This window comes from Microplitis mediator, chromosome 9 (genome assembly GCF_029852145.1).
Source record: "Microplitis mediator isolate UGA2020A chromosome 9, iyMicMedi2.1, whole genome shotgun sequence".
In the NCBI taxonomy this organism is placed as follows: Eukaryota; Metazoa; Arthropoda; class Insecta; order Hymenoptera; family Braconidae; genus Microplitis; species Microplitis mediator.
The window spans coordinates 15,570,464-15,582,509 of record NC_079977.1 but is presented as its reverse complement, the minus strand read 5'-3'; positions in this window follow the sequence as shown (position 1 = coordinate 15,582,509).

Sequence of the window (12,046 nt, the reverse complement as noted above, 5' to 3'; positions counted from 1 at the left end):
GTTCTATATATCATTACTTTATTTAATTTTATTAATAAATAAAAATTTTTTTGATTCAAAGCATTAAATTAAAAAAAAGGTATATATATGTAATCGAATGTGATTACACCTGACTAATTGTCAGACCAGTGACCATACACTGTAAAATATTACGGTGTAAAAATTAGACCCGGAGGACTTTACACGGTCGTGTAGTGTAAAATATCGGTGTAAAACTTCTCTCGGTGTAAATTTTCCATCCGTGTAATCATAACCCGGTGTAATCTACTTCTTTTACACCGTTCCATGTTACTCGGTGTATTTTTGTTGAGTGATCATATACATTTATTTCAATTATACATATACATATATACATAGGGGAGGGGGGGGGGGCAAAATGGGTCCCCTAAAATTTTGAAGATGAAAAGTATTTGGGTGAAGAGAGGGGCGAAATAAGCCACTGAGCCAAAAAGGGCCACTGAGGCAAAATGGACCCCCCCCATAATTTTGAAGATGAAATGCGTTTGGGTGGGGGGGCGGGGCAAAATGGGACATTGAGGCAAAAAGGACCACTGAGGTAAAATGGGCCACTGAGGCAAAATGGCCCCCCCCCCCCCATAATTTTGAAGATGAAATGCGTTTGGGTGGGGGGCGGGGCAAAATGAGACATTGAGGCAAAATGGTCCCCCAAAAATTATTAACACGAAAAGTGTTTAGAGCGTGGGGAGGGGCAAAATGGGATACTGAGGTAAAGTGGGCCAGAGAGGCAAATTGGTCCCCAAAAAATTATTAACATGAGAAGTATTCGGGGCGTGGGGAGGGGAAAAATGAGTCGCTGAGGCTCTATGGTCCCCCAAAAATTATTAACATGAAAAGTGTTTGAAGTGTGGGGAGGGGAAAAATGGGTCACTGAGGCTAAATGGTCCCCCGAAAATTATTAACATGAAAAGTGTTCGGAGCGTGGGTTGGGGCAAAATGGAACACTGAGTTAAAATGAGCCACTGAGGCAAACTGGTCCCCAAAAAATTATTAACATGAGAAGTATTCGGGGCGTGGGGAGGGGAAAAATGAGTCACTGAGGCTCAATGGTCCCTCAAAAATTATTAACATGATAAGTGTTTGGAGCGTGGGTAGGGGCAAAATGGAACACTGAGGTAAAATGAGCCACTGAGGCAAACTGGTCCCCAAAAAATTATTAACATGAGAAGTATTCGGGGCGTGGGGAGGGGCAAAATGGGTCACTGAAGCAAAGTGGTCCCCCAAAAATTTTTGGCATGAAAATTTTAGGGGCGGGGGGTAAAATGGGCCGGAAGACTTTGAATTATATATACAGGGGAAGAGGAGGGGCAAAATGGGCCCCTTAGGAAAAAAATTTTCAAATCCTCAGTTTTTTTTTACTTGTTTTACTTTTTTTTACTCCATTGCCAAGTATTTGACCTTAATTTGTTCTGTCTATTAAAAATAAAAAATCGTAAAATGTGGGGCAAATGGGCCCCCCTCAGAAAGTTTTGATAATGTGAGTTTTTCAGCTTATTTCACTTTTTTTTCTTCGGCTGAGTTTTCGGTGTTAATTTGCTGTGTCTATCAAAATTAAAAAATCCTGAAAAGTTGGGTAAAACGGGCCCCCAACAAAACTCAATGTATGTTTCTCGCTTGTTTTATGTTTCGCGCCATAACATATCATGTTTCAAATAAACTGCGCATGCAGTTTTTAAAGCCCGTCAGCACATTTTACCCCCCTTCCCCCAAAACTTTTCATGCTAAAATTTTTGGGGGACCATTTTGCCTCAATAGCCCATTTTGCCTCAATAGCCCTTTTTGCCTCAATGTCCATTTTTGCCCATCCCCCCACCCAAACACATTTCGTCTTCAAAATTTTGTAGGGCCCATTTTGCCTCAGTGCCCATTTTACCTCAGTGGTCCTTTTTGCCTCAATGTCCCATTTTGCCTAATTTTTACACCGTAATATTTTACAGTGTATGGTCACTGGTCTGACAATTAGTCAGGTGTAATCACATTCGATTACATATATATACCTTTTTTTTAATTTAATGCTTTGAATCAAAAAAATTTTTATTTATTAATAAAATTAAATAAAGTAATGATATATAGAACTCTATTATTGCTCTGATTGAAAGGAATAAATTTATTAAATTTATTTTTTCCCGCTACTATATTCAAGCACCTTCGCGTGCACCCAAAAAATTATACAGACCTGATGTTTACATCTGTCAAAATAAAAAGTTACTAAATGGCGAATATTGTGTTGAAATTTATTAAAGAAACTACGCTCGACTGGGTATTTATAATTACTGTAAGTAATTTTTTTAATATTCTACGAGTTTATAAAATTGCTTGTACGAAGCCCTTTTTTTGATAAATATTATAATTTTTTTTTACTTACTTATAGAAAATAAATGTGATATTGACAGGTCAAGGTCAATGAATATATTATTTTTCAATCTCGGGTTTTAGATTTTTGTAGTATTAGCTAATGATTTTAAAAAAATATATAAATTTTTTCATGCATTTAAAAATTAACATATGTTGCATTTTATTACTTTAAATAATTTTAATTTAATTTTAAAGTTTTGCAGCTCTAGTACTTTTTTTAGAGCGGCTGGCGGCCACCAGGCGGCGCCACATTTTTTTGGAAAAAAGTGGGGGGCACCCTCGAAGCATGGCCTTAAAACTGATATTTTTTTCTTTTTTTTTCTTATTTTTAAATTGTAAGCAGCGTCCACTTTTTGTTTCGTTTTAGGTAACCTCGAGGTAAAAATCATTTCTGTCTCTTCATAATCAATTCACCAATTAACGCAAAGGGACGAGTTGTTTTGGATATTTTGCACAATATTATTTTTATTAAAGTGGTCCCAGTAAGAGAATGCACCTCGGAAATTGCCCCCACCACCGAACATTTATGAATTGCGCATGCGCACAGAAAAGTGGGAGAACATTTAACACATAAAACACCCAGAGTGGGAGTAAAAACCGACGACACCCGAGGTGCATTCTCTTGTTGGGATGACAATAATTATGAATCAGTAGCAATTAAAAAATATTCATTAGGCGTCACTTTCAACCATATTTTATTGTACGTCTTTATGTTGTAAACACCGGAAACCAATGCGCCACATGTGGCGACTTGGGGCACTAATTTCTTCGCCTTTACCTATATAAATATTATCGTATGAAACCTATTCAGTTTCAATAATAATAATACTGATAACAATAATAATAAGAATTATTGTAGTGAGATTATTCAGGTTGAAATGATGTTGAGAAATGTATAAAAAATAAAACAAGATTAAGATATGATGAGGTTATAGACGTTTGTTTGAGGTTGAAAGCAGTTACAGCGGATCTATGAAGTTCTTGAGGTTGGAAAGCGGGTGAGATTCTCAACTCGGAATTTATAAAAAATAAAACAAGATTAAAATGATAAGGTTATAGAAGTTCAATTGAGGTTCGATAAAGTTATTGAAGTTGAAATTAGGTTCAATATTCGACTCAGGCAAGTTATACAGGTTCATTTGAGGTTTCAACGCGGTTATGGAGGTTCAGTTAATGTTCTGTGAAGTTTTTGAGGTTGAAATGAGGGTGAATTTTTCGACTCGGGATTGGTTCATAAGACGTCGCTATGGAGTATATAACTTTTTAAGTGCTAGACGAAATATTCAGGTTCAAATTGCAATCGAAAGTAAATACTTTATTTATATGGCAAATCTAAGGGCATTTTAACTCAAAATTCGATAGATTTTTAATAATTTAATGTTTGAGTTTAAATTTAAACAAATAGATAGTTGGTTCGAGTATAAATACATGATCAGAGTTCTTGCGCTCTCACACTGTTTGATGCATACTTGGTGCGAGACACGACCGTATCTTTTGATGATTTATAATATTTATTAAAGTAACTAAGCGAGATTTTGTTTACGCCTTGCGACTTGTGCTGTGGTTGTGTGTAACCGCGCGCTGCATTATTGAAGGTCCAGTAGGTGATGTTCCTTTCGCTTTTGCTGGTAATTGGGCACTGTGTTACAATACACATACGCAAACAATCAAATACTCATGTCCCTTTATTATAACTTTAAAATAATCATCTAGATTTCTATGTTTTTTATAACAGGGCTAAGCTGCTACTCTGGTCGTCCTTTTTAAGGGCGCCACTGGAAGTAATAACGGCCTCCCAGAGCCGGATCTTAGATCATCAGGGTCGTTGTAAATTAATTAATTTGTAAGAGAAGGAAGAGGAAGGATAATTTATAATTATTAACACTTTATTTAAATAATAATTTTAATCTGTATTTATATGACTTTATAAACCTTTTGTCCTTATAACACTTATAAACCTTATTAACCTTTATTAACTACCGTCAACTACCTTTGACGTCTTTAAAACCTTATTCTCGTCAACTACCTTTGACGATTTCCTCAACCTTAATTAAGCCAACTACCTTTGGCATCACACACACACTCACTCTGAGTCCCCTGGACTTGTTATACACACACACGCGACTTAACTAAACCTTATAACTTAATCCTCCACGCGGTCACCAAGGCCCTCTACGTGACTAAAACCTTATATTTATTCCCGCGTGGTCCCCTGGACCCTCTACGCGACTTTTACCTTAACAATTAATTCATTCACGCGGTCCCCTGGACCCTCTACGTGATCTAAAACCTTTACAACGAATTCACGCAGTCACCTTGACCCTCAACGTGATTTTAACACTAACAATTTTACTATCACTAACACTATTTTCACTTTTAACCCACACATTCTTTTAACAATTTTCCTTTTACCAATATTAAAATCCCCCAATTCAATTCACCGTTTAAAATTACAAATCAATTATATACAACCAATTAACCGTCCTTCATTAACAATAAAATTAATTAATTAAAATTTAGTTTAAAGATATTTCCATTAATTAATTAATTTTTAATCAACTGTCTCACTATTACTTTTATTTCCATTTAGTAATCATCTGTAACCACAATAAATTAACGTCAGAAATTTTCAATACCACATTTACCCGCTTCTCCAAAGTATGCGTCACTGACTACTTTTGACTTTCCTTGATTCTTTACGTTTCTGTTCAGACACTTGATTTTCTTTTATTGTTATTAACTTTAATTTATTATTTACTATTATTTATTAATTTTAATGATTGATTAATTAAATTTTATCTCAGATTTTTCGCATCTGTTAACTTTGTCTTAATTAGTTATTTAACGGTCCTTTATGAATTTAAATTATTTATTCAATTAATTTTATTTAATTAATTTACTTAATTTTATTTATTTATTTTAATTAATTACTTTTATTTAACGCGGACTCGACCACGAAATTTCTGGCTTGTGTTGTCACACAATAGGCCTAGAATTTTCTACGACGCAATAATTCCGGCAATGGCCTGGAATTATGAACGACACCCTGGATCTGGCTGAAGGGCCTGGATCTGGTTAGACAAACGTCTGGCTTAAATTAATTTTAACAAAATTTACACTAATTAATCTATTACGGGCCTAGACGCGGATTTACCCGACGAACGATTAAGTATTTTTATAGAATTGAATTAATATTCTGGCTTGGGTCTAGAACAATTAATTTAATTAATACCTGATGATATTTTTGATGTTTTCCGATGGCTTTGTCTCCGTCTGGTGGTTCGTCTCGTCAGATTCCTTTGGCTCTCCGTCTCGTTCGTCAAAGTTCCAAATTTACTTGTACTCTACTGCGTTAATTCAGCGTCTCAATCCTTGGTGGTATGTCCGGTTGTATGTGTAGGTCTTGATGGTTACCCGGCCCTGCCGGTTCTGTGTTTTTACGTCTTGATGGCTACCCGGCCCTGCCGGTTCTGTGTCTTCTCTGCTGCTGTCCTACGTTTTTAATAATTTCACTCGAGTGTCTTCGGTTGCTATCGGAAAACCACCCCTCTACTAATTTATGATTGGGCCTAACGTAAGAGTATTTTCAATCAGCGCGCCCGGCGACAAGTCGAAAAACTCATTAAATTGCTCGGTTGGGGTTGCGGGTAGGGTAAATGACCATCAGCGAAAAATCGCGATTTCAGTCAATAAAATGACTCATTTTTCCCTGTTACATTTTATGGCATACAGGGTGATCCAGAATTAGTTTTACATCGGTGACATTTAGATTGAGGAGATAATTCTGAACAGAAAGTTCCTGAACAATATTTCTTAATTTTGAATACTGTGGGAGTTGTTAAATATTCAAAGAGGCCAATCAGAAATGAGATTGAGAAATAGAAAAAATTATAAAAGAATAAATAATTAGTTTTGCAGCGTTGCACGTAGCCAAGTGCACATCAAATTATTTTATATAGAACTTAATTCAAATATAAATATGTAGTCATTTATTATGAAACAGTGGAATCGGCAAATACACTAATGCAAAAAATTAAAGGAGCAGAAAAATTTTATAAATTTTTTAGTGATTTTTGAAAGGCTGTAACTTGGTGAAAAATAATCGTATCGAGATTTGAAAAAAAGCATTTTACATCTTGAAATCTCTAGTTTTGGTGCATTTTTTTTAAAATTTTTTAAAAGCTCCAGTTATTGCGCAAACATGAGAAATACCGCGAGACAAAAAATTTCTAAATTTTTTTTTTTTTTTCGAAGAGTCCATGGACCGCGGAAAAATTCTTTTGAATGAACAAATGCATAGCTCGTTTAGAAAATTTATTTAGCTTCAATTTGTTTTTTTTTTTTTTTAACCTCGTAGGACGATTTGTCGCAGAGATATCAGCCTTCAAACAGAAAATGATCCTTTTGGCTTTGATCATCGATATTTCAGGTACCGATGATCGCACAGGAAGCTGAAGGGCTGCGTTGAAAACTTGAATAAATTCCCTACAAGACCCTGTCATCATTCTTTGAAAAAAAAAAATTTTTTTATTTTTAACATCCATTAGAAGTAAGTACAAACAAATGACTTTTTTTGGTTTGTTGTAAATCAACCGTTACTCTGCAAATATCGATAAAAAAAATAATGTTGCCAGGGACTTTTTTAGCTTAATGTACCCCCAAGACCCCTGTAAATTTTTAAATTGATCTATCGAACCGTTTTTTGGGAATCGTCGATCAAAGTTTTGCTAAGCAATTAAAGGAGCAAGTTTTGTTCCTTTAATTGTGTAATCATAATCGAAATGAAAAAATTATTGTTTTTGGACTTTTCTCAAATTTTTGCGTTGGTGACTCAGTAAATGCAAAAAAATGACAAAAAAAAATAGGAAATTTTCAAAAAATATCAAAAAAAAATCGAAAAAAAAAAAATTGAAACTTTTTTTTTTGTGTTCTGAATTTTTTTTTTTACATTTTTTGAAAATGTCCTACTTTTTTTGTCATTTCTTTGCATTTGCTGAGTCACCAACGCAAAAATTTGAGAAAAGTCCAAAAACAATAATTTTTTCATTTCGATTATGATTACACAATTAGAGGAACAAAACTTGCTCCTTTAATTGTTAAGCAAAACTTTGATCGATGATTCCCAAAAAACGGTTCAATAGATCAATTTAAAAATTTCCAGGGTTCTTGGGGGTACATTAAGCTAAAAAAGTCCCTGGCAACATTATTTTTTTTATCGATATTTTCTAAACGAGCTATGCATTTGTTTATTCAAAAGAATTTTATCGCGGTCCGTGGACTCTTCGGAAAAAAAAAAAATTTAGAAATTTTTGTCTTGCGGTATTTCTCATGTTTGCGCAATAACCGGAGCTTCTAAAAAATTGTGAAAAAAATGCACCAAAACTAGAGATTTCAAGCTGTAAAATGCCTTTTTAAAATCTCGATACGATTGTTTTTCACCAAGTTACAGCCTTCCAAAAATCACTAAAAAATTTACAAAATTTTTCTGCTCCTTTAATTTTTTGCATTAGTGTATATTGATCATCCTTAATGAATTCACGGTGAAAGAAGAGGGCGCAGGGGGGCCTGGTGTTCTCTTCTCTGATGTATTTGTGTTGGACCCCAATGACATTACGGTCCCTGTCAAACAGGTACGACAGGCCGGTCTCTAGGATAATCGTAAGGAACGAGAGAGTCGGGGTGATAGTATTGAGAAAGATAAAATAATTTATAATGTTAATGGGAATAATATGACTATGTGGATTAAATGTTAGAAAGGATTAAGATTTAAATGACGATAGGATTGAATGCCATCGATTGTGTTATACTCGCGACTCAATCTCTTTTAGCTCAAGAGCGATCAAGTTAAGGCCACTTGACAAAACCGACATTCAAAAAAAATTCTTGTATCATTTTTTTAACCAGTTTTTTTTTAATTATATTATTCATTTTTACATTTAAAGATACACTGCCGTGTCCGTAATTGAAATGGAGTTGGAGAGAATTGATATCAATCAATGTCCCCCAGGTCCAGGTAATAATGGTCCAAATTATTTCGCCGACACCGCGAGATGTAAAAAAGAGACAACTGAGGTAAGTTGGATTAAGTAATGAATAATTATATTTTTATATTAATAATTGAATTATTTTTAGTGCGAACCGTTGCGCGGATGGGGTAGTGGCAGACGGGGAGCATATCAATGCCGATGTCTACCTGGATATCGACTGCCTACACAAGTCCGAAGACTACATTTGGGATAAATTATTGAACGTGCTACGGAAGAACAATATTGCAATGGATTTGATTGCGTAAAAATTGGATGTTAGTTCAAATTTAACTATTGTTGATTTAAATTTATATTTATTTACATTATTTCTGAAGATCGACAAGTAATGCCAGTCAAGTGGAATAAAGCGCCTTAGCATCTACGAGATAAATATATAGAATTATATCCAGAATACTCAAATTATTCAAATTTCTCAAGTGGCGCTGACGCCTTTGAAACTCAAAAAATAAACGTCCACAATGCTATTGCTTTTGTGAAAAGCGTTAATGGGAAAAATTGTGCCTCGTATGTATTAATTACTTTTATTATCATTTGTTTTAACAAGCAATTATTTTATTGATTAATTTTTCTAGGTTCACTAATGCAGAGTTACAACTTCATGGAGATGTCGGTTACGGTAGCTCGAAATTTTTCGAAAATCAAACACGAATGGGAACGCGGTTGGCAAACTTCATCAGTGCTTTCCTTCAGATAAGTAATCCTGACGAAGTTTACTCTGGAAAGCGAATGCCCGACCGAGCACTGACCGAAGACCAGGTGATGGGCGAGACTTTGGCTCTGCTTCTTGGAGACACGAAAATTTGGTCTGCTGAAACTTATACGGGAGCGGAATAAATTTACCAATAGAACTTTCTTCGCGCCCTACGCCTACAAGCCAGTTTGGAACACGAGGAAATATTTCATCGAGGATCTCGCTCGATTAAACGAAACCGGTAAAAGAAACAAAGAAAAATATCCTAGTCCTGTTGCTAATTTAAATTAAAATTAAAAATAACTCAATAAAATTTAATTACAGATAAGATTTACACCAACAAGAAGTAGTTCAAGTTCCTGCAGCAGCGATGGGCGACAAACTTTGACGAACGTGAGAAATAATATTTTAAACTCAACATCCGTTTCAACGAGACAGGCCAGCACAGCAAGAAATACGAGCAGTACCCGACATATTACAGGTGAGAAAAGGAAACGAAACAAATGTTATAAATAAAAGAAAACAATAAAATCTAAATCCTTTCTCATCCAAGGATCATCTTGGATATTACGAATCACAAAATATAACAGTGAATACGTATAAAGGGATTATGGTTACTGAGTAAGGGGATAGCTTTTAAAATTTTTTTCTTTATACCTTAGTCGAAAGTACGCACTTCCCTCCCTAATTTTGAGGCCTAAAGACTTATTTACCTCTCCTGGTGGAGTTACACGCGCCTCACTTAAGTGATATAATTATATCGCCGGGAGCAAAAATTTTTTTCGTGCCTACAGAAACAGCCGGTTGCTGCCATCTAGTGATCGTCTACCACTTTATAAATAAAATTTTTCACGATAACGTCGTAGATCGTTACTTTATATATGCGTCAATATTTTTGTGTCTCGTTGTATGTAATATTCTAATTAAACAGTGTAATTACAATAATAAGATGAATGAAAAAGTTTCATCGGATGAAACTATGGACGAGGATAAGGTGATAAAAGATTTTGATGCAGAGGCGAAGTTAATTATTAAAAGTTTATGTATTTATTTATATATTATTTATTGGCGAGAAAAAAATCTTGTTCATAGGCATAAATTTATTTCTTTCGAAAAAAAATAATTATTTTTTATTTTTTATAAGTATAATTATGTCTTTTTTTTTGTTTTGTTTTTGATGCCTGCCCCCGCCGACCAGACGCGCTCACTTCGCTCGTACTTTCAAATGTCGCGGGGCAGGCATCAAAAACGGAAAAAAAAGAGAGACGGAAAAAAATTAAAGTTTTATGTATGTCCGAAAGAGGCGCGTCAATAGGGAGCAAATAAAAAAAACATGGCCGACCTGTCAGCTGAAGGCAGAACGTGGTTGGATTGTTTATAGTATTCAAAAATGTAATTAATAAACGTACTTTCGACCAGGTATAAAGAAAAATCGTATACACCACACGGGAAGATAGTTCTCGGCTTCGCCTCGGGCATCTTATCACACAGGGCAGGAATTTCAACTTTCTTCCCTTGTAGTGTAATATACTATTTATTTTATGTAATATATTTTAATGCTCCGGAACGGGCGGGTTGTCTCCTCTGGTCTTGAATGTTTAGGGCGGCAAACCTGAATCATGGTCACTGGACAACTCCGTACTTTGATTGTAACGGTAAGGTGAATAAATGGGTAATTACCTATGCATCCCCATTTTTCGGCTGGGACAGCTTGAGGAACAAACTGGAATTCAAGTGAGTATTAACGTTTGTTCATATATATAAGTGTGAATATTATGTATATAGGGTGTCCGTTATTTACCAAATTAGATTTTTTTACTTGGGTATGATATAAATCATATATTTGTGATCCAAAAATAATAAGAAAAAATAAAAAAGTTTATTCTAATGCCGTTTAACCCTGCCTAAGTAATGATACATTCTCATTTCAGTACAATGAGGAAAATGTAATTACTTGCTTAAAAATGAGTGCACAGTAATGACTAATACATATTTTTGTAGGAAATTTCCCGTTCTTCAAAAAAGGTATCCAACACTTTTTCCCTAAATCCAACCATTTGAGTGATATCGAAGCTCAAAGTTGATAAATTTAAAAGTGAATGTTTTTCGATTAAAATTCTATAACTCTCCAGCAAACGAATATTTACATAGGCTTTTAACAGTTTTTCGTCGGAAATTCACCGCTCTACAACAAAGGTCTTTATAATTTTTTCGATAAACTCAACCGTTTAGGAGATATTTAAGCGCGAAAAAAAAGAAATTTTTTATATCATCAGAGCAAAATTTTGTGTTGGTTTGTGAAACTTTTCTTTCAACTTAAAGCTTAAATATTTCTTAAACGGTTGAGTTTATCAAAAAAATTATGAAGACCTTTTTTGTAGAGCGGTAAATTTCCGACAAAAAATTGTTAAAAGCCTACGTAAATATTCGTTTGCTGGAGAGTTATATAATTTTAATCGAAAAACATTCATTTTTAAATCTATCAACTTCGAGCTTTGATATCACTCAAATGGTTGGATTTAGGAAAAAAGTGTTGGATACATTTTTTAAAGAGCAATAAATTTTCTACGAGAAAGTTTACAGCGCTTAATTTTATGTCTAGGTGTTAGAGAGTTATAAAATTTCAAACAAAAACGCAAATTTTTTTAAACAAATCTAACTTTGACCTTCAATATCTCTTAAACAGTTGGATTCACGAAAAAAACAAAAGAGACCTTTTTTGATGAGCGGGAAATTTCTTACCAAAATATGTATTAGTCATTACTGTGCACTTATTTTTAAGCAAGTAATTACATTTTTCTCATTGTATTGAAATGTGAATGTATCATTACTTAGGCAGGGTTAAACGGCATTAGAATAAACTTTTTTATTTTTTCTTATTATTTTTGGATCACAAATATATGATTTATACCATACCCAAGTAAAAAAATCTAAT